Here is a 23,983-nt window from a genome sequence, read left to right on the forward strand (position 1 = left end):
GGTAACTTCTTGATGGGATTAGTGTCTAGGATGTAGGTGTAGCAGTTGGATTTAAAGTAACAATTAATTAAATTCATGCTAGGGAGTACAATTTTGCTTTTAGCCCAGCTTCTGACCTTCCTGACTGAGACTGGCCACCATGTGCTTCATGGCTGGATACAGTTTGCACTGGAGTTACTGCACATGAGCAATGGTGAGATGAAGGTGCCTGACATCAACACAAAGGAGTAAAAAGGTAGTACCACTTCCCGCCTGGCACTCCCTGAGGTATGTATCCTGTGCCTCATGGGGATCAGGAGGTGTTAGGTGCAGGTGACAGTGAGGTTTATTCTTCTGGCTTTGCTTTTCCTTGGAGCCTGACCTCATGGTTTTCAACAGCCTTGGGCAGCCACAACCAGCAAAACAGTCTGTAACTCAAAGTGATGGCCAGATGAGGAAAGGTGCAAGTGCACATTGTGTGTTTGGAGTATCAAGAACACTGTACAAATTGTTCCTATTCTTAGCCCTAAAACTGGTCTGCAACCTGGCTGAAGGGATTCCTGTCAAATACTTGTTTTTTCTTAAGAAACCAATATTTGTTTTACTGGCAAGCTGCATTTGGCTCTGGTGTGGCTTGAGGAGCAGAGAAGGGTGAAGAAAAGGGACCATGCCCTTTTTGCTTCTTTGTTATTTCATAATGTCCAGCCAAGAAGAAAGTGGAATTCCTTGTGGCCTCATGCCATACAAGCTCCAGAATAAACAAGGCTGTTAAAATTCCTGTCAGTATAAATGACAGTGTATCTTTTATAATAATAGGCCACATGCTGTAAGGAAATCTAAGTCAAAGACAAATCAGTTCAGGCCAAAGAAAACTTTTGCTCTTTCTAGGCAAGTTCTTTGGCAGCTGATAAAGTGACACATGTGTAGAAAAAAAGAAAAAAATTCTAGAAATGTATTTTCCAGAAAAAGACATTCAATTTTATTGTTCTTGTTAGTACGTTTTGTAATCATCTGAAAGGAAAATCCGGTTAACATTGCCTGTAACTTCCCAACATCAGTACCTAGCATTTCCTTGTAGTTTCTTGTTTCACAGTTCAATGTCTCCTTTTTATTTTAGCCTGTAGACTTTCTCAGGGAACTAACTCTTTCTTGCATTGTCTTTCTGTTGAGCAGGCAAGCAGGAACAAATCCTGTTCTTGGGAAAGGCAATCATCTTGGCAACAAACAGGAGATGATGCCAAATTTCTTTGCTATCATATTTTTTGCCACAGGTGCTGAACAAATATGTTACTATGCTTTCAATAATATTTTCACACCAGAGACTGGTTTTCCCATTTTGTAGTTTTTCTAAACAAAACAAAATATTTCCATGGTAAAACTCTACTGTGATAAAGTCAGGCCTCTGCGCAGTTATAGGGATAGTTTATAGGGGTCAGGAGAAGAGTGCTGTTTCTTTCCAGCCATATGTTTGGAAACCAAACTCCTGAGTGCTTGCTCTGTGATCTAGGTAAGAAGAGAATTGTGGCATTTCCTGAAATTGTGGCTGGCTCTCGGTATGATTGCCTGGCAAGACTGACCTACTTTGCAAGAAAAATGGGGATGGCTCTTAAAATGAGCCATTTGTCAGGTAGTATCACCATTGGGGATGGTCTCTTAGTTGTATTTATGCAGAAATGAAGGTTGTTAGGACAATGGCAGTCTCACTTAGAAGGACAGAAATTTCTATAATGTCCTGCAGAATGGATTTCACTTCTCTAAAATTCAATCCTGCCTCATCTCACACATGGAAATGAGACCAACATGTTTTCCTGATGACATTTTTTTTTCTGTGTAATTAATGTGTAAGATTTAAAAGCTGAGGCTGAATTTCTGTCTTTGGTAAATCACTGTTGCTTTGATCCCACGAGCTCACCAGATGTCTCGTTAGCAGAGCTGGCTGGAAGGTATTGAGATATAACTGTCTGTGTAATACCTGCTTTCCTAAGGCAGTGCGGTTCTCAGTGAGAAGTCATTATTTTTTTGAAGGCAAAGTTTGTGCTCTGTGTTGGTGTTTTTGGAAAGGTGGCATGTGACAATATTTCCTTTTTTTAGCACTCAGAGCTTTCTATCCATCCATCCAGCCTTCAAAACTGAGGAGGACTGGTTAATGTCCACTCTTCAGCCGCACTTTATTGCCAGCCGTTCTCACCATCCAGCTTTTGGTTAAGGGAAGAAAAAGAAACAGTTATGTTCTTTCGGTTCTTGCTTGTTCTTTCTCTTGTTCACAGTGCTTTGCAACTGGCGGGTAAGTACCTCCAGTTTGTCTCTTACAAAGCTGCCTGTGAAAGTGTTTTGATGTCCTCTGGTATTTCTGGGTGATTTTTGGTTCTGTGGCAGTGCCTATATGTACATTCTTAGTTTGGGACATATGGATGGGGAGTTTCTTAATGGCAGGATCTAATAGGGAAAAAAAAAAGAAATGGATAGACAAGGAAGAAAAGACTAAATTCTTAATGGCTTTAACCAAATACAGTGGAACAATCATTTCAATAACCCAAGAAGATCAGACTGAAAAAAATGATGAGATATGTTTAAATGTGTATTCTGATTTTTTAGCTCTTGGTGTCTGGGTAATGGTAGCAAAGTCGGGCAGGAAAATCTTCAGAAGTGGTGAAATGTGGAATTCTTTGTAGGACATAAAGATATTTACACATGATGGCTGTGGAAACCAGGGAGACTTAGTGCTTATAAAGAGGATTATTTTCACTCATTGTTTTGAACAGACTCACTGAATTCACTACCATTTATAAAGTAGATGAAGTAAATTGTTTGTGAAACAAAATTGGTGTTGCACTGTGCTGCTCAAAACCATCTGGTTTTATCTGATATGAATGCTATTACTCCTTGTTCATGTGAATGGGAGATAGAATCATGGCATATTTCCACCATACATATCTTCTATATTAACCATTTACTATGTTTGGGTTGTTTGTTTTTTTTTGTTTTACAGACATTGAAATGTTTTTAATATATAATAAAGTCAACCAGGTTTGTCTTCAGGCATCTGTTGCACAGTCTGTTAGAACTGCCACTTGCAATCAAGACAATGAACCACAAAAATTCAGGTGGATCACTGATCATCAGCTTATGAGTGTGAGGCTGAACCTATGCCTAGGGGTGCCATAGAAAGGTTAGGCACTGTTTGCCCTGTACCCATGTAACCGAACAAGTGAGCTCCAGTGGTGGGAATGCAGAAATGAAAGCTTCCTTGCAATCCAAGGAGAAGATTTATTTTTCCGTCCTGGTGATGAAGAACATCGTAATGTTTTGTTAAAGAAGGGGCTGAGTGAAAAAAAGTAAGTGGAAGATCTTTGGGGCCATAGATGCTTTATGTTCCCAGGGATATGAAGGTACAGAAAATTGATTCTTTCACCTTTTGCACCAGTTTCTTTGTGAGTATTGGAGTGTTTCGGATCTGTGGCTCTGACTATTCTGATTCCTTCAGTAACCTTCGGAGTTTTAAAAAATCGGTGTACTGAGGTATTTGGCCTTGAATTTCATGTTATATTTATGGCCAAGTATGTATTTCATATATATTTTATGTATATTATATACACACTATTTCAGTATATTAATTATAGGATATTAGTATTAAAAGTATTTCATATACTTCATATCCTTTCTCTGTATTCTCTAAATATGTAAGTGTATACAGATATACCTGCTTTGATACTATATGTAAGTGTTATCCAAAGTCACTGTTGCTTACCATACTGTGCTACTACATTGTCAATAAAGAATATAAACACTGATAAATTTCTTCTACAGCAACATGGAAATGAAATTGAATCCTCAAGAAACATGTTATGGGTGGGCTCAGAAAGGGCTGGAAGTACCAGCGTAGGCAGAGGAAACATGGCTTTTGTGACTCAGCAGATGAGGATGCTCGTGGAATGATTGTAATTAACAGTACAATTACCCTTTGTGATTAGCTGAAGTCTGATTGTTCTGAATGGCCTTCCCGCATCTAGGATGAATTTTCTAAAAACCACCTCAAGGGATAGTTGAAGTATTAAACTCTGAACCTTGTGATGTGGGAGCTGCTCCACTGTATGTGAGATAGATACTTAAATATTCACTGGAATAAAACCAGAGATGAATTATCTGATCTGATGTTTACTTTTTCCAGGAAGTAGAACTTCTAAATATTAGTTCCTCCTTTTACACATGGTATGTAAATCTTAACACTGTTTACAATAGTAGTATCTTTTGGTTGAGCTCTGGAGCCTCAAGTTTGTAAAAGCACCTTTGTCAGAACAAAAATCTAGTTGTAGACCACATCTATGAAATATTACCTCAGAATAGTGCTGTTTTAAAACATATGTCAGCAGCTTAACTCTGAGAAAGTGTTAAAATGATCCATTTATTATTTTCCATAATATGCATTTTGTCTTCTCAGAGACTTTTACACTGCTTGGAAATGCTTTTGGGGCACCCTGTGTATTCCCTTTCATGCACAATAAGCAGCGGTATGCCAAGAGCACAGAGGCTGGCCGGTCAGATGGCTGACTATGGTGTGCAACCACTGCAAACTATGACACAGACCAGCAATACAGATTTTGCCCATCAAAAGGTAAGTTCTCTGTTCCCATGTAGCTTCCCTTGGGGTTGTATGGGCAAAACAGCACTAGCGGAATATGGGTGTTTATAATAACACATATTTTACAATAGTGTATTTTAGTATATGATGTATTGCTACATTCTGAAGCTCTCTATGCAAGGAAATAAAATGCCATATTGAGATGTGGTGAAAGGCGTGATTGAAGAGTAAACCAGCATGCACTTCCCACTAATTGTGGGGGTGTTGATAAGCAGCATGATAATTTTGAGCTCCTCACTGTTTTCCAGCCAGGATGTGTGTTGTCACCATTGTACAACCCTTTTCTGAGGACCCCCGCTGCAATGGATGCAGGCACAGAAATTAATGATGTGGGGAGATTAATGATGGAGTTAACATTTCAGTCTTCATGATTCTCATGTGATTTTTGCTGCGGTTGGTTATTTTGGGTTGGTTTTTGGTTTTTTTTTTTTTTTTAGTTAAGTAAAATATGTCCTTTTATCCATGATATCAATTCCTATTCATATTTCCAGGTAAGCAGTCTTTCCACTCCATTCTGACAGTTAACTCTGTAGCTCCATCCCTGGAATTTCTCTATAACTTCAATCACTTTCTGAAAGCTATCTTCCATTTCTGGGATCACTTCCCTCTCTATCTCCCCTTATAGACTTGTGAAAGCTTTGCATTCAAGGTGTTGAAGGCTTGTCCTAACATTTCTGAGCTTTACCCTATGTTCCTCCCCATTGCTCCTGTTCAGCATTATGTCTTTTACTGTTGAAACTCCCCTTTACTCCAGTTGATTCAAAATGTGGTTTTGATGTGGTTCAAATCCATAGTCAAATATGCTTTCCAAGTCCCTACAAAGACACCTAGGACACTGAGCCCAAAAGGCATGTGATGACATAGGGTCAATGAACAATTTTCAAAGCTTTTGAAAGTCAGTCCCAGCTCTCAGTTCTTTTTTCCAATTCAACTTCGTATGGTCTTTTGGGAATAATAATCTGATCCTATTTTGTATTGTGCTTGATTGAGTGTGTATAGATAGTTCTTCAACAGAACAAAGATGCAAGGGTAATTAGAATAGGGGTACAACCCAGCTCAGCACCATTGTAGTGCCTGTGTTCTGAAGCTGAGAGGCACATCCAGAAGCAGTTTGCAAGGTGGGGATTTGTCTAAGAACTGTTTTGATACTAAATTCAGGGCTAGAGCTGGTTCTCACAGCTCTCAGTGGGAACTGGTGTCCAGAAGGAAAAGGAGGAGATGTTGTATGCCTTTCTATTGATTTCCCCTTGGATTTCTGCCACAGCACTCCCTGCCACACATTTGTCCATGTGATCACTGCTCCTCTAGCAATTTCTGAATTATGCATCTTCATGGAACAGGAGGCAATATTGACAGCTCTGTCAGTTTACAGACCTTAACTTCATCCTTCCCCATCCTGCTCGTAACAGTTTTGGTGCTCTTGAAAGAACAGTGCAGGTGATATTTAATCAGAAATCCGTGCATAACAAGAACCTGCGGGTCATTTGTTTCTGTGGGGCAGTTACTATCATCCCCAAAATAATTATTTTCTCCACAGATAAAGACACCACCTGGACTACAGATCTGCTAACAAATGTCCACTACCGAATAAACTCTGAACCGGCTCTTATGTGGCACCAAGCAAGGAAGAGCTGTCAACAGCAAAATGCAGAATTTTTGAGCATCGCAGACATTCATGAACAAATATACCTTAAAGTAAGGAACTGAAGTAGACCCTGACTTACATTCAGGATCTGTTCAGTCTATCATCACAGCTGAAGACTACTTAGTATGGTTTTGGCTAATGTCTATGGACCTAAATAAGCATACAAAATATTTCAGAATTTACAAGCTAATATCAAAATCACTGTCAAGTTTTAAAGAATCCAAAGCATTCCAGTATCCTGCAAGTATAACTTTGACTTCCTGTTTAAAAATGTTCTATTAAAACTTTGAGGTTTTTTTTGCTTGGGGGGGGTGGGTGGGGGTGGTTTTTTTTTTTTTTGTGTGTTTTTTTTTTGGGTTTTTTTGGTTTTGTTTCTTTTTGTTGTTTTGTTTTTGTTGTTTGTGGGTTTTTTTTGAGAAAAAAAAATCTGAAAAGTAAATGGAAGTTTCATTTTTTTGGTCAAAAGGAAGCTTTAAAATTGGAAGTGAGAAATAAGAGATATCTTTGTGCCCAAAGAAAAATGTGTTTGTGCCAAATGGAGTTTGATATCTGATTTTATGTTTTTTTTCATTCATTTGACAAATTAAAACATATCAATTATTCATAGTTCCCAAATTATGGCTCTACCTACCCATGTATTGACGGAGAAACAGTATGGAAGAAACTTTCTGTTGTTTTTAATGATAAATTTAACTTCTAAAAGCTTTATTGTTTATACTTATGCTGTACCAAATAAATCCAATGTTGTAGAGAATTTACCTTATTCTACAAAACCACTTTCATTTTGTATATACTTTGTAGAATCTTATCTGCGCTCATTTGCATTAGGTGATAGAATAAACCAAGATTTTTTTGTTTGCTTGTTTTTTACAGTAATCAAAGCTTTGACATATTTCAATATTTCAGGTTATCTCAGTATCTAAAGGCATATACGGTTAGATATTTCAGAATTGCGAGTCTTCCTAGAGACATTATTAGTGACTACTGCAAATACGAAAGTGATTTATAAAATCGTTTATCTTCTTTTGGTTACATAGAGTTAACAGAAGGTACAGATTCTGCACTATGAATTGGACTCGACAGACTGGACTTGAGGAGTGGCTGGGAGGCAGCCCTTTCCAGTACTTAAACTGGGCTTCTATGACTTTGATTCTCTATTTCAAAATAAAAAGAAATACCTTAAATACTTAAATACTGTTTAAAATCTGTTATTAGATAGATATGCCATGAGATATGGATTTTAGCTTTTCTTGCTTTAGCTTTAGAAAAAGTTTTATTTTCTATAGAGATATAAGCCAGAAACTTCTATGTACTTTGAAACTGTTTTAGCTCTGAAGGCAATATTGTCTTTCCCAAGCTATACTGTCTTCCATTTCTTGTCTCTGACAATAAAACTATGAGGGGGTTACATGTTCATATCCACTTAAGTGATACTACATTTCACGCAAACATGCCCACTACTAGAGAGCTACCTCAGTTCTTTATCAAGCTGGCAAAGACATGATCTGTGGTGCACTCACTTCAGCCAGGAGTGAACTCCTGTTGTGCATCTTTGAGCTTAGAGGTCTATCTGCCTTTCAGAAAAGTTCACTTCTCTCACCTGTACCTTTCCCAAGCAAAGACCTTCTCCAGAATCTGGAAAACTCTGCATGGTTTTAAATCCTGAAACAAAAGCTAAATGGGAAAATTGGGAATGTGATCAGAAGCTTGGTTACATTTGTAAAAAAAGAAACTTTACCTTGGTACCCTCAGGTGAGTTTATATATGTTGATAATTAAAGTAGAAGCCATTATGTGAATTGCTTGGCATTCACGTTGACATGGATGAGCAACAGAAGTTAACTAGAAATAGAAGCTATTTCTCATGTGTCTGGTTTGCTTTTTACAACCTAGACTCATACTTATGTTTACTATGTTTTGTGTCCATCATTTCCTTATAATGAGAATTTTCAAAGAGAATTCTTCATTTAGAACTTCTGCACAGAATACGTGAAATTATTTTCAATGTCATATCCCTTGCATGGCGTTTGAGCTCCTCTAAAATGATGGTATTTGTCCCAAGGTGACATTGGGCCTATTAGCTGTCCAGATAGATGCATACTGTATATAGATTACTGTTATAAGATCTTCAGGGAGACCAAAGGATGGGAAGAAGTTTTGGCCTCTTGTCAGAAGGAAGGGAGTCACCTGGTCAGCATCCAAAGCCTTGAGGAGCACAGCTTTATGGTGTCTTAGCTTGGGTGCAGTGAGTGTTTCGAGGGTAGGGTTTTTGCCTTTGCATGTAAGAAGCACCAGTTAGCTGAACTGAGATATAGCAATTGTACTAACACAAAATGTCTGCATGAGGCAGAGGTCCAGTGGTGTTAGGCTCGTGCAACGCTTCCATTTCAGATTTAAAAAAGATGCTGCCTTCTGTGCTGCAACTTGCAAACTCACTCAACTCTCTTGACTTGTGCTTTGCTTTGCATGAGGGTAGAGGGACATCAGTCATCCCAGTGTGAAGGTTACTTAGTGAAAGAATTGTAAAATAGAACTTCCACTTTGAAAGAATGCTTTTTTTTTATGGAAAAACCACATATATGTATGTCTTTCTGCGCATTTAGGGAACTTACGACATGACTTTAAGTCATTCTCTGCATCTTGTGGTCAACCAGCAGCCAGATCAGCAAGCTCACAGGTCTTTGCATAATGGAAGAAGTGATGGACGAAACCTACTAAAGAAAAGGGTAGCTCTCTGCACTGCCAGATGGAAATGATAGGCAAAGCTAGCCAATCTGGTTTCCATGCAGTAAGCTGTGGAATTGCCTGGGCTGCCTAAAGAATAGTACTCAGGTCACTGATCTAACATGTCAGTGTGGTCTTGCCATGGTCTTTTTAATATCCCTGGCAGAAACGTGAGGAGTCTGTAGACCTGTTGCTGCTTTTTGCCCCTGTTAACTATTTGCCTTTTTCTATGATTAGGGTAGTGAAAGGCCTAATATAACTGTTGAAAAAGTGGAAGATATTCAAGGCAGAAAAAAATTTTATTCAGAAAAAGTAATTTTCCTGCTTGGTGTCCAACCATACAAGGAGATATTTTTTTGCTGCTTATATTTTTTGATTCTGGTATCATACAATAGTTTAGTGACTACTGAAGAATTTGTGAGCATCCTTCTATACCTTTCTTTCTCATTTTTGTGAATACTGTCTAAATTTACCTTTTATTTTTCTTGCTTTCCTTTTGTTAACAATGCCTAAACCCACAGGATCATACACTGGTTTAGGCCAGAAGGAACCCTGGGTGTTAGTCCAGACTCAGCTTGGAGTACTGCCAGCTTCAAAGTTAGATGTGGTTGCTGACAGCCTTCCCCTGAAAAGTTCTGGATGTTGTCAAACTTCTAATGCTACTTATTGCCTAAACAATTGGTCTAGGGCTGGGTGATGTGGTCTTAGGGGTTCCTCTGCTCTTTCCATTTTCTTGAAAGAAGCCTTTAAACCATTCATGCTTCAAGTTACATAAACCCAGTGTTTTAAAACCCGACCATTGCAACAAAACCTAAAAAGTCGTTCTATCATACCAACATAGTGTATTAACACTGGGCTGGTAATTGACTCTTTTGCTACTGCTATGAGGAAGAGAAGTAAAAATTTTTAATGAAGTGCAGGGCTTTTACTGCATTCTAATTTTCCAAAGTATATTTTAATGTCTTTGTGTTCAAAATGATCATGCAACACTAAATTTTGTTTCATAAATTTACAAGAGGAATTACATGTTCTAGAGCTTGAGGTTGCTGTGGAAAGGATGCAATGGCATAAAGAGGTCTTCTAGTTCTGTGTTTCCATGTTTCAGAGTCTACAGACAAGCTATAGATTGAGCTGAATGATCATAAAGTTCAAATGTATTTTGAATGGAGTGATGGTACACCAGTGACACACACAAAATGGTACCTGGGAGGGCCATCCACCAGAAACAACAGGCCGGGAGATTGTGTACTCATCAAGGGCCAGGTAACATTATTTAATACAAATTTTACTTCAATATTGAAACTAACTGAAAGTCACCAATTAAATCATTAGGGCTATAAAACAGATCTCTGAATGTAGTTTGAGTACATTCTCTCCTTATCATCATTTCTTCTTATCACTACCAACTGTAGCTGTACTATTATAACTCAGTCTACTATATCACTGAATGTGAGCATATTTTTTTTTTTTTTTTGTTATCAACCGGGTGAACTGGATAAGGTAAAAAGAAATCTGCTTCAAAATGAAAGGAAAAAGAAAATTAATAGTTTACATTATAAAGAAATTATTCTTTTTCTTTACATTTTTCCTCTTAATCTTTTGGTTATTTCGTTCTTTTTCCTGCATAGGATAGCTATTGGGCAGACTATGTCTGTGAAAAGGAAGCTGGCTACATCTGCAAAAGAAAAGCTATATCACAAATATCAGGAGCAAAGGAAACTACTGATTAAGGTTGCAAAAAATTAACTCTATAAAAATGAAATATCTATTTCCCAAATCAATTAACTACTTTGAGAATCATCTAGAATGATTTGAATTGTTAATATTATTTATGTATAGATGTTTTGGATTTTTTAAATTAGTTTTTTATTAATTTTACTTCCTTTTTTTTGTTTACTATGTAGTTTCTTTCAGTTACTTTAAACTTTAGAAAGTTTACAGAATTTTTTGACAGAAATTTACAAAAAATGCTTAGAAGGAAAATAATCTCGCTACAAAAGGTTTTTAATTCATAATATTAATGATTATTGTGCTTCATTTCAAAATAGTATAGCTCACTTCATATATATCACATCACAATTATTAAAAAGTTTTATGAAAATCCTATAATTGTGTTACAGGTCTGGAGAAGATATGGAACCTACTGCTATTTTACTGGACATGTTCCTGCAATGTTTTCAGAAGCAAATGCCACTTGTGAAGGAGAAGGTGGTTACTTAGCCACAGTTGAAAGTAGGTACGATAATGACTTTTCCTTGGCTTATAAAGAAAGGTTATATGTTCTGAAATATTCCTGGAACTACAAAATCTAAGTCAACATCAAAGAGCAAATTAGGCAGATTAGGTGAGTTACAAATGAGGTTTCTAGTTGAACAACAAAAAAGTCTCACTTTTGGTTTTTGATTTGTAGAGAGTCAGAATCTTGACACAAGGTTCTTTCCCCAAGTCTGAAGCAAGGAAAAGGAGAAAAGGACTCTTCAGATTAGACAAGTAGGATTTGTCACTTGTGTCTTTACGGTGCCTTTACAGGTATGAACAAACCTACCTGGCTAGCCTTGTTGGGCTGAGGCCTGAGAAATATTTCTGGCTTGGTCTCTCTGACATGGACAACCAAGGTTCTCTCAGGTGGGCCAATGGTGAATTTGTCTCTTTTACACACTGGGATGCAGAAATGCCTGGTAGGTGCCACGACTGGATGGTAGGTGATCTCTGACTAAGGTCATTATCCCTATTTGGGTTTGTATTGACAACGTCCTCTGAGTTTTATGCATTAAGCTTCCATTGCATTTTACAAGAACTGTCAGTTTTCAAACACCATCTTTTAATTTCAAGGGGAACAATCTGAAGTGCAGTTTTATATTGGGACGTCTTAGATATTCACCCAAAAGATTAACTTTTTGGCTCATCTTCATGAAGAGATAAACAGGAATTACAGGCAGGTCCTGAGCCTATTCCACACTCATCCCTTTGGTGGAAAAGTTAACCTTGGAAAAGAGTCTGAAATGGCAATTGTAAAATAAGGATTTCAAGTTAGAATGAAAAAATCGGTATCAAAGATGATCATGTCACTATTTCTTGTGATGCTAAGAGAACTTCATTCACAAAATCATGCTGTGCAGAAGCACAGAAACCAAGATTTCAAAATGCTATGAAGGGATCTGCTCTCCCCAAGATGTATAATGACCCTCCTAGCGATCGTTTGTCTGAAAACTTTCTCAAAAAATCTTCAGTGAGATAATAAAATGTAAGATAAGATAAAAGCAATAAAAAAATTCAGAAGACATAAAGTAATTAAACTTCTGAAAATGCCAAGAGAAGACAGCTTGCCAGAGAATCTATGGTGCTAGCAGATAATCAGAGTATAAAGTTAGAGCTCAGATCAGTCTGGAACAGTAAAGAAAAATTAGTTTCCTTGCCTCTGTGCTCACTGAGGAAGAAAATGGTTTTTGTGCTGGAAAGTTTCTTTGTGAGGATATGATTAGAGAGTCTATTTCAAGATGAAATACCAGGAGACTAGATTATGGAACAAATAGATGACTTGAAGAATAGTAAGTCAGGACTAAGCACAGCTGCAGAAGCATCCATGAGCTGTAAAGGTTACATTAAGCAAACTGTTCACTTTAATTTGTGAGTACCTGCTAAAACTGCCTTAACAGCTAATGGATGAAAAAAGAGAGAATTTGGTGTCAACATTTAAGATGGTTCCAGGGAGATGTGGTGCTAATTTACCAATGAGTCATTGGTAAATTAGCAGAATCTATGCTAAAGAATGGAACAAAGAAGTTACAGAGAGAAAGAGACAGAAAATTGCTTGTGTAAAGGGAGATCATGCTTAGAAATCTGCTGCAGCTCTCCACAGGAGTCAAAAGCATACAAATAAGTGATATCTAATTTGTGTGGTCTATCTCAGTTACCGAAAGCCTTGAAGCTAATCTGACACAGGAAAGCTCTTGAATAAAAATGTTGATCAAAAAGCAGGGGATGGATGTGTGTGTGTGGGGGGGTTGTGGTTTGTGGGTTTTTTATTTTGTTTTTTTATTTTTATTTTTTTTATGGTTGCTGTTTCTTACTGTAGAAGAGTCCTCACCACAAGGGTTTTCACTATAAGGGTGTCCCATAATGATCTGTGCCAAAGCCCACACTGTTCACCATATTTACAGACAATGTGGAAAAGGTGAAATAGTGAGGTGAATAGATTTGCTGATGATATGAAATTATTTCTGATAGTGAAGATGCACCTGTGAGAAAACACAGGCTAATCTTATTAGAATAAGTGACCAAACATGACTGGTAAAATGGCAGGTTAACATTTTTGATGGACTTATAGCTGACCATTTCATTTCAGGAGTCAGTTCCTGGCACAATGACAGACAGGTCCATTAAAACATCAGGTCCCGAACAAGCAGGAATCAAAAACCAAATAAGAATGCTAAGAATACCTAGGAAATGTAGAAAGAACACATAAGCCATCATGTAAGTTCATTCCATGCATTTGACTGCATCTGATGTGATGTATGCATCTCTGGTTCGGTCCGAGAGAATATACTAAAATTACAGAAGTGTCACAGGATAAGCTTCATTGTGTTTCTGTCAAGGTTTCCATGCCTGCTGTATGTATGCACCAAGGGTTTTGTTTCCATCTGTTTGAAAATCACTAATGACCAAGGTTATGGCACTGGGTATGAAACAGGTTTAACATAAGTAGGAACAGGTCCTCACTTGAAAACATTTGTTTTCACTGTGGGAAAAACCAAACAAACAAAAAGCCAACACAAACTTTCTTTCAATGCATGAAACTATGCAGGATACTCACAATAAAAAAAATAAAAATAATAAAAAAAAACCAAAAAACACCCAACCAACCAAAAAAAATTATCCTGAACTGATCATGGCCTCCTCAAACAGAAAGTGCTACTCTTTGCCTGTGGGAAAACCACCCAAATTATAACTGCTATTTAAGTATTATCTGGCAAGAAGTGAATGGCTCCTGCTCGAAGATTTTCAATAAGAATTAAACAATTTCATATAAGATGTACAATGTGGTTTTCATTTCTCATAAAGGAAGCAGTCCAGGATGTGTAGCTGTAGGAACTGGGACGGCAGCTGGATTATGGGGTGTACTTAACTGTGAGACAGAGCAAAACCATCTGTTAGCAGTGGGCAAAGAGTGAAACAGCTCCACCTGTTCCAACTACTGCTCCAGTCCCCACATGCCCTGAAGGCTGGGTATCAGACTACCCTAGTAGTTCCTGTTTTAAAGTAAGTGCCTAATTAATCAAAAGAATGACAAAGGCTTTCAACTGCTTGAGGAAGGGAGGAGGGGAGAAGGGAAGAACAACTAAGTGTTGTTTTCATTTTGCAATATCTGAGATTGGAATATAGGAAACAAAACAACCCAACTGAATAGGAAAAAAAAACCCAACACCCATACCCATAACAAAAAAAAAACCCACAAACACCCCAATCAACCAAAAAAAAAAACCGACAAAAAAAAAAAAACAAGCCAAAACAACCAACCAAACACCCCAATCAACCAAAAAAAACCCGACAAAAAAAAAAAAAAAAAACAAAAACCAAGCCAAAACAACCAACCAAAAAAACCCCAACCTGTATCTTCAGACTCCTCCCAGGCCACCTTGCTTCTCTACCACACACTTCTCTTTCCCTGCATCTGGAAGGTGGCCTGGGCTCTCCTCTAGGCAAAACCAGTTAAAGGGAATTGTATTTCTTTCTAGGAATTCCTTCCCTTTGTTTGTCATCACTACACTAACTTACTAGAGAACTCTAGTGCAAAAATTTTACGAACAGAGTAATTAATGCTATTTCTCTGACGGATATTTACTTGGCTTGTATGAAACCTCATCTGTGTGTGAGTGAGGCTGATTCCTTATTATAATATTTATAATATGATTTGAAGTAACTTCTCCATAGTGTTTTTACAGATGGTCTATTAAAAAGAAATCATGGCTTGAAGCTCGAGAGTTTTGTAGACGTATAGGAGGGGATCTGGCCACCATTAACAGTAAAGATGAGATATCGTTACTAAGAAGAGCAGTATAGTGAGTATCTGCTGCGTGTTTATCTTACCAGATTTAAGGGACGTTTCGTATGAGCTATTATGATTGCTCCAAAATGATATCTGAAACATAAGGATTTCTCAAAAACAAAACAACTGTGATGCTTAGACATTTTATCTGCTCATGAATGTTTTTAACTGTTTCATGTAAAGAAGAGTTTTTATATGTAGGAAATTAAAAAAATCTAGTATTATTATTACTGGGTAGATGGAATTGCGGGGGGTGGTATTTTTAGTAGGGTAGAAAACATGACCAGTAGATTTACTTTTGACTCACCCTGAAGCAGTCAATGCTGAGATCAGTTGCTGAATCTGTGAAGGCCATTCCTAAGAAAACAGATAGAGGAAATACAGGTTCAGTACTACTACTAAGTCTGATAATTAAGCCATTGACATTGAGCCACAGAAATATGAGATATTTCTATGAAGAACATACGTATCTGTATGCACTTCACCAAAGGTAATGGGGTAATTATTGCAACTCCACTGAAATTTACAATGTGTTCCAGAAAGCTTAACAATGTGCTTCTGTATGTTTTTTTGTGTTGATGTTTACACACTGCTCTTTCTGTTAGTGACAGTTGCTTTAGCTTTCAAAGAGTTTGGATTGGTTTATTTTCCTTGAATCCAAACGAAGGATTTGCCTGGAGTGATGGCTCTCCAGTGAATATTTTAATTTTTCATTAAATTTGTTTGCTTAAGATGTTTTGGGGGTTTTACTGGTATCCTCATCAAAGAAAACACTAACCCTTATTATCATGTCTATAATCATGGCAACGACAAATCATGCAACACATTTGAATACATAGAAATTATCTGTATCTCTTCAGGAACTGCAGCTTTCTGCACAGCACTCCAACAAACGTTCTTTTCCATACTATAGTATGAACACATAATGTAGAACATAAAAATTCATCATACCAGATCTTGTACCCTGTCTCTGGCAGTGGCTGGAAGCATATTAAGAGCTAATCAAACAGCAAAGCATATTTCTCAATATACTCGTGCATTCCCCCTGTAAGTGATGGCTCAGGGGTTTTCCTAACTGGAGCTCAGACCTGTAATCTAAATTTACTTCTTTCTATGAATTTAATGAGTCATTTCTTGAGACGACATAAATACCCACAGAGGTCTGAAATGTTCCTGCAGGATTCCCCTTCTCATTACCCTTTCTTTACTTCTGCTCTCTATTCCTTATTTTTTAACACAACTAATGACATTTCTTATTATCCTGTCAAAAGTTTGTTTCCATAAAAGTTTTGGGAAGCTATTTTATCAAGAACTTCTTGAAAATCCCAAGTAGGTTATATCACATGGTTCTTTATTCCCATTTGGATGTTAGTTTCTTAAGAAGTAACTCCACTAGGTCTGCAGGACATCTGCCCCAAAAGCCACACTCCTGCTCTCATTGACTACAAGGAGTGGAAGATGTGAACTCTGACTTGATGCACAATATGGTCACTACTACCAGCCAGCTCTTGGACAATGTAATTTTGAACCAGGTGACAGCTGATGAAGTGAAAGCTACCTTGTCTGGACATGACTGGTATGAGTGGAATGGAGGTGCAGTTCATAGCTAGGTGAAGTTAATTAGAAACAATCCATTTGCCTGTCTCTGTCCTGGCGGCACCTAGGGCTTGAGGTGCAAGCAAGAAAAAAAACCCTCCATGGTAAAACAGTCTGATCTCCTGATCACTGATATTGCCCCACTGCAAATATTCGTATACCTATCATTTCCCTATGTTTGTACCTTTTCTTGGTGAGAGACAGAATCATTCAGACAGAAATAGTTTGTTTGCTAGTGGAGAGTATAACTACTGAAACCGATGGAAAAAAATAACAAAGGTGGTTTCTTCATTAGGTTAGGTACACAAACTGGGGGGATGATCCAAGAAATTCAGGTGGATGCAAGCTCTGTGCTGTACTCAGAGTTATTCTGAACAACTGTTACTTTCGGTCTGTGAAGAACAGTTAAGCTGGCTTTGTCAAATAAAAAAAGGTAGATTTATTCCGCTCCTTAAGCAAGAAGCTAAATTAATAAAGTAGTTGCTTTCTTGTGCAAGCTGCTGGAGAAAGACAAAATGTTGAAGAACTACTTTTTCTAAATGGAGATCGAGAGCACTGTGTAACATAGGCCAGGATTTTTCAATGATAGACAGTGAAAATAAATAAATTGATATGATCACATAAATTAGGATGCATAAATAATTCATGTGTTTGCAGAGGTTTTCATAGATTACAAATTTTGTGAATATTAAGAAGCTTTTTGGTTGTATTTTTGTAATGTAGAAAGTAAGGAGCTGTGAATTCCATATAATACTGGTTTTTACACTAACACAGGTAAAGCTAAAAACCAAATAAAACATGTTTGTACACAAAAGATTTAGTGGTGTTCCAAGTTCTCCTTTAACATTATTCAGGATTTAACTGCATTTGGAAAAGCAATGGTTCAAAGCAGCAGCATTTCTTTTTCTATCAGAACCAGAAATAACAGGCAGTACATAACAGTCGTATTTCCTTTTGCTCAAGAACATTTGGGACTGAGAGAAGTTTTTGATAGAGCTCAAATACATCTAGTGGAAACTTTCACTTTCTTGATAAGGAGGCTCCTCTGGAGGGTTATGGAATGTCTACTGGTGGATCAGTCAAGGGGCTGTAAACCCCAAAATGAAAGTGTTTTGGATAAAGCTACTGTGACTTACAGACCAGAAGAACAATTTTCCCTTACATTGATCTGTGCAGAAATGTGATCCAGCCAAAGCTATGGCTTTGCTGACATGGAGCACAGCTTATGATACACAATTCTAAGTAGATGACCATGCATATTGCATAATGTGTAGCTGAAATGTGTGGTTAAACCTGCTTTTCAGTCAATGACAGCGAGTGTAAAATCCTGCCCTGTTCCTCACTCTGCTCGTTGCAGTCAGTCACAAGCTACATCATAAAGCACACTATGGACATGCATTATGCCTTCTATTATCTTTTTTTTTGGGACTGCCGCTAAAATATGAAGCAGTTGACATGTACAGTACATTTTTGTGTACATGCATTCTTGTTCAATATTTTTTGTCAAAATCGTTATTCTAAAACGAGCTTTTGTGCTCTACAGATAGATACAGAATTTAAGGTTACCTTATTTACCTTTCAGCATATCAAACCACTGCAGATGGATGGGTCATATATGAAGATAAGTTATACTACATCAGAAAAAAATATACCTCCATGGAAAAAGCCCAAGAGTTTTGCAGGATCAATTCTACAGACCTGGCTGTTATTAATAGCAATATTGAGAGAAGGTTCCTACAGAGAGCACTAAAAGAAAATGTAAGAATCATTATAAACAGAGAGCCTAAAGTAGAAATGCTTTCTACAATCTGCTTGCAAAACTTCAATTGCCTCAGAAGTAGAGCCATCAGCATTTTCAATAATGAAATCCACCTCAGATGAGATCTATGATGTTCCTTCCAAATGAGCCTTTTGGTCCCATGGGATTTCGTCTGTCCTGCTCTATGCCAGCTGTGCTGAGGTCGTGAGACAAGCTGGTGGACAGAGCAATGTGTGAAGTTGCCAGCTGTGCTGGCTTGGAAAGTAGCTGATATGAGAGGGGAAACTTGAGGTCGGCACTAGACAGTGCTGCAGTCCTGGAGGAAGAATCAAAGATGTGTACCAGCTTCTGACACAAGATTTGCTTCTCTCCTACTCTGTCCTAAGAGCCCTCAATGCTTCAGGACTCAGCTGTGATGTTCCAGATAAAAACTTGGCTACTGCTGCGTCTGAGTGTGTAAACACATAATTGTGCTTAACTGTAAGCATATGCCTTACTGCTGTTGACTTCATTGACTTCTCTGTCAATCTAATCAATGACACATCCATTTCTGCTTGTTTTGCTTAAAACATTTATTTATTAAAATGGTATCTTTCTGTTTTAGCAGGAATTCTGGAGTTCATCAGAAGGATACTTCACTGGTCTAAAAATGAATCTTGACTAAAGTTTAGGTAAGCAAAGATGATTCCTGCAGCTCTTACCATGTAGAAGCAAAACCAGTGTTTTATGTAGCTGGAGGTACTAAATGTGTTGTTTTCAAGGGCTGAGGGCAGTCCCACATAACAAGTACAAAGCAGAACAAAATAGCCCTAGAATATTCTAAAGTGCATTAGTTTTCCCCCAAAAGAAATATGAAAAGAACATTTTTTTCCTGAGTAAACACTTACCCCAAGAGAGGCTTGGCAGCTGTACTGTTCATATGCACTTTCTCAAGTTTCTGTCAAAGATTTCCCCGTAAATTGGAGTGATACTTTACTATGCTGGATTTTATAAACACACACACTTAAACCATGCTCCATACCTTAAAGCCGAGCTTTAACTGTGAGATGTCCATTAGGATTCTCATCTCACAATAGAAGTGTATTAATTAATAACTACTTGTATATTTTTTCTGTAAGCTGGATAGATGGAACTCCGGTAACCTATGTGGCTTGGGCACCTAATGAATCCAGCTTTGCAAATAATGAGGAAAATATTGTGGTAGTGTTCTCAGAGCAGGGTAACAAGACTAAACTATTAGATTTTACTTGTCTCTGCTTGGATTATAACTGATGCTGTTGAGCTTCTATTGTCAGCTGTCACACAATCTTTTATGGCTCTTTTCTGCAATTTCTTTACAATGACAAGCCAAGAAGTTGCAGTAACTGACGAAAACACCAGTCATGGAAGAATCTCTGTCCTTAGAATTGGGTGATTTTAGTACTATGTGTAATTTAATGCAGATGTCTCTGGATTTAGAAGACTGATATTACACCTTCTTATAGGGTTTTTAATTCTCTCTAAGAGTTTGAGTGGACTCTGTCTTCACTCCTATGAACTTAAGAAACATTTATGACAACTACATGAAATAGGGGGATTGAAGGTACAAGCCAATGAGAAAAGGAGAAAGACAAATACATCTAATGACCTAAGACACTTACATGCTTGTAATTACTCTTCAAGGTAAATATCTTGTAAATCCTAGAGCTATTTTTTCCTCTTGGTGGTATTTCTGTATTTCTGGGGCTAATGAGGCTCAATAACGTATGTGTAATGAAAACAATCTCTCCATTTATGTTTTAAGAAGAATTCACTCAGCAATCCCACCTGATTTTCTGCCTTTATATGGAGACAACAACAAGGTTTGCTTTTCTAAACACAGGCATCTGGTCTGATTGAGATGCATCCCTTCTTCTTATTGATTATTAGTTATTGATACAGAAAGGGACAGTTATCCTACTGGTCCCTGCCATATCTACCAGCTCTGCATACATGACTCAGCATTCCTGATCTTGTCTCAAACGATGCCAAAAAGTTTACATGTGGGAAGCTGAGTTGGACCATAAGGGAAGCATCAAGCTTGAGTTGACAACAAGATGTAGCTAATGTAAGCTAGACCTCTGAAGTCTCATTATGGTCACATGGAGATCTCACTGAAGAGCCAGCACTGCCCAAAGAGCAATCGGTTTACACAAGTGCGTATTCAGTTGCCTATATGTCGGTGACTGTAGCCACCTGTGATGCTTTAGAGTTGACCCACCTGACTGAAAGCTTCCCACAGAGACAATGCCATATCTGTTAGCTCTCTGCAGGTACCTTGCATAGCCTCCCAAATGGTACTAAGTACCTCTGTTTAGATGAATGAATCCTGCCCTAGCACTTTATTGACTATAATAGTAGCTTAGAAGCCTAGTGTATATCTTGACAAGTGAAATATCTTAATTTGCAACCTGAATCCCTAGATAACATTATATTTACTTGAGAAATTGGCCCCCAGAATGTGGTACATATTTCATAAAGTATGCTTGAACACTACATTGTGCCTTTATCTTGATCCAGTATTTTGGATCTCATCCATTGTTGATCCATTTTCATTTCAAATTTACTTGCTGGTATATTTCCTCTGCTGCCTGCAATGCGATGATGCCCTAGCTTAAACAAATCATAAACAGGTACACACACAGTGGAGAGCCCTGGATAAGGAGCAGAAGGGTAAGGCAGCTCAAATTAAGCACAAGTGGCTACAGCTGTGCTACTACTGGAGCTTCAAATGGCTCATTCAAAGCTGCCATGGTTACTTTGCCTTCAGATCAAGCTGCCGCCTGAAATATAAAAACAGAACATTGTGTTCTGCTAAAAAAATAAAAAAAAAAAAAAACCAGACAAAAAAAAGCCCACAACCCCAAACAAACAAAAAGCACAAAACCCCCCCACCTAAAAATAAAGTGGTGGTTTTTTTGTTTGTTTGGTTTGTTTTTTTATTATGCTTTTCCTCCCATAATTCTCCTACTCTTTGGTGGATGGAGGGGTGGGATGGAGAAAATAGAATGAACATGAATTTAATTGACGACTAGAGTATTTCTTCCAAGTCACTGGCCCTTTCGTCCTAGTCATTTATTATGTTTTTCAATTGCTAGATGATAGCCCAGTAACTAACAGTGCTGAGCAGCTAAAGTCCATAAACATCTTCTGTTCATAAAAAATAGTTGAGTACATAAATGTGGTGCAAGGCTCTCTTACTCATTTTCAAGATCTGTGCAGTAGAGATTAGCCTCTTTCTAACTCAGAATTAGAAGTGAGAAATTATTGTTACAAATACTATACCATCCTGATTTACTTACTCAATCTGATTATTTTTAGGTTTATGGCATGACGTAAACTGTGGTTCCTCCAATAAATTAGTATGTGAAAAACATAGCAGTTCTGTTAATTCAACATTTGCTTCTCTGTTACCTTCTGGATGATGTCCAGAAAGTTGGTTTTTCTTTAACAACAAGGTATGTCAACAAGTATGTTCAGCAAATTGTGTAAAGCAGTGGAACTGTAAAAGTTAAGGGGGTTGTGGTTATAAAATAAATCTGGAGAGTAATTATCCAGTCATAACATGCTGGCTGGCTGTCTGGCTGGCTGGGCTTTTTTGAAGGTATCTATAGCATCTACTTTTGCAGTGAAATACAGTAGAAATAGATGCTGAATCAGTTTCAGAGAATGAAGTTCGTGCAGGCTTAATATTACGCTGCTACTGTTTAAGAAAACCCGTCCTCCTCCCCATCTCTTGTTTCATGTATTTGTTAGAAACAGAAGTTTGTAAAAGTCAGTCTTAAAAAACAAAACAAAACAAACCCCCCAAAATAAAGCCCTTTAGATAGAATAGTTTAGAGAGAAGGTATTTGAGCAATCCCTTTGGCTTGTACAGGGTTCCCAAAGCCTTGAATTCAGAAGGATGATACCCAACTACATTGGTTTGAGTTTAGTTTTACGTTCACACATGGCCTAGAAGTCTTCATTGCTGTAACAGAAGAATTTGTATCAATCGGAGCTGAAGCTCCATTTGCCAAAGGTTGTGTGGTCTACTTTATATATACTGGGCTACAGCTGCATCCTCAGAGTGTTAGGTCAATGCATCAAAGGCTATTTCATACACTTTGGTGAGATGAACATTCATAACTGCAGTCATTGGAAGCAGGAGAAGGCACAGTAAGGATGACTCCCTGGAGCTGTGTCACCCAAACACACCTTTACTTGGTATTAAATGATCCCTCTGTTATTGCAGGAAGCAGGCAGAAAATGTGAAAAGGGATTATGTACTTGACATCATTACAATATGCTCAGATGATCCTAGACTCCTGGATTACACCCTCTGTGTTGAAAGGGCCTGGGTAGACAGTCATGCTTTCTACTCTTGAGCTCTGTCACTTATTCTAGCCCTGACTTCTTTTTCTGGAGAAACATCCATCCTATATGTAGCTAGTTGATATTAGTCACATACAGCAGTTCCCATCTTTGCTAGTTTGAATAAAGTACTTGTTTTTTTCCCAGAGTTTCAAGATATTTGCTTTGAATATAACAAGAAAGCTCACATAGGATGCTGCATGTGATCCTTGTATTGATTTGGGAGGAAACCTGGCTACCATACCAAATAAACAAGTGCAATGTACATATGTGATCTAGTGAAATAAAAAAAATACTAATCTCTCACTAAAGAAACTGTAATAGATTATGGGATTATCTGATTAAACTGCTTGTTAACCTGGTCAATTTATGCTTTATTTTAACTCCAAAGTGTGAAACAATAGCTAAATTCTTGCATGCAGAATAAAGGTGTTTCTAGTTCTTACAGTTTCTCAGTTTTCATGAAACTTCCAGTCTGCTTTGAGCATGGTTGCATAGATCCTCTGAACTGACTGGCACCTGGGAAACATTGTACTTTAATATGGCCTCAGTTCTGGGCTTTCGCCCATTTTTCCTGTTTTGGCTAAGTCATGATAAGCTTTGCTTAATAAAAAAAATAAAAAAATAAATCTTTGCTTCCCTCCAGCTTTCCACTTCTATCATTTAAAAGATACCACAACTAACATTTGGATTGGGATTCATGATATAAATAAAGAGTCCCACATTTCTTTGAACAGATGGAAGCCCTGTTTCCTACACTAACTGGGTTAATGATGCACCAGAAAAGAAACAATTCTACTTTGACTGTTATGACTTGGAAACATTGACAGGCACCACTGTGTGAGGTACAGGAAATGTAAATAACCTGTTTATTTTAGGCAGCTATATCATTTTCTTCCTCTCCCTTCTCTCTGCCACCAAGCTTGCACTAGGAGTACAGGTGCTTCAGCTCACCACCTCCTGACTGACTTTTGTAACAGCTGGGTATCTTCCCCTCTCCTTCAGATAGATTGTGTCTTCAACATGAAGTTAGGTGGGAAACGGAGAGATGATACCTGTGACAACGAGAGAGGCTATACATGTCAGATGAATTCATGTGAGTTCTGTTCAACCCAGTCTCCTAAATAGAAAGAGCATCTCAGGTAGATAAGCTTGAATATACAATCTGATGTGATTTCTTTCAGTTCTGAATCTCAGTCTGAGCATTTCAGGCTTTCAGAGCTCC

General features: G+C 37.8%; 1 pseudogene; it reads left to right on the plus strand.

Moving 5' to 3' along the window:
* The first annotated feature begins 1,802 nt into the window (after positions 1-1,802).
* LOC136009022 (macrophage mannose receptor 1-like) overlaps positions 1,803-23,983 on the plus strand; it is a 30,916-nt pseudogene continuing 8,735 nt past the window's right edge.

The sequence above is a fragment of the Lathamus discolor genome, chromosome 2, assembly GCF_037157495.1.
Source record: "Lathamus discolor isolate bLatDis1 chromosome 2, bLatDis1.hap1, whole genome shotgun sequence".
NCBI lineage: Eukaryota > Metazoa > Chordata > Aves > Psittaciformes > Psittacidae > Lathamus > Lathamus discolor.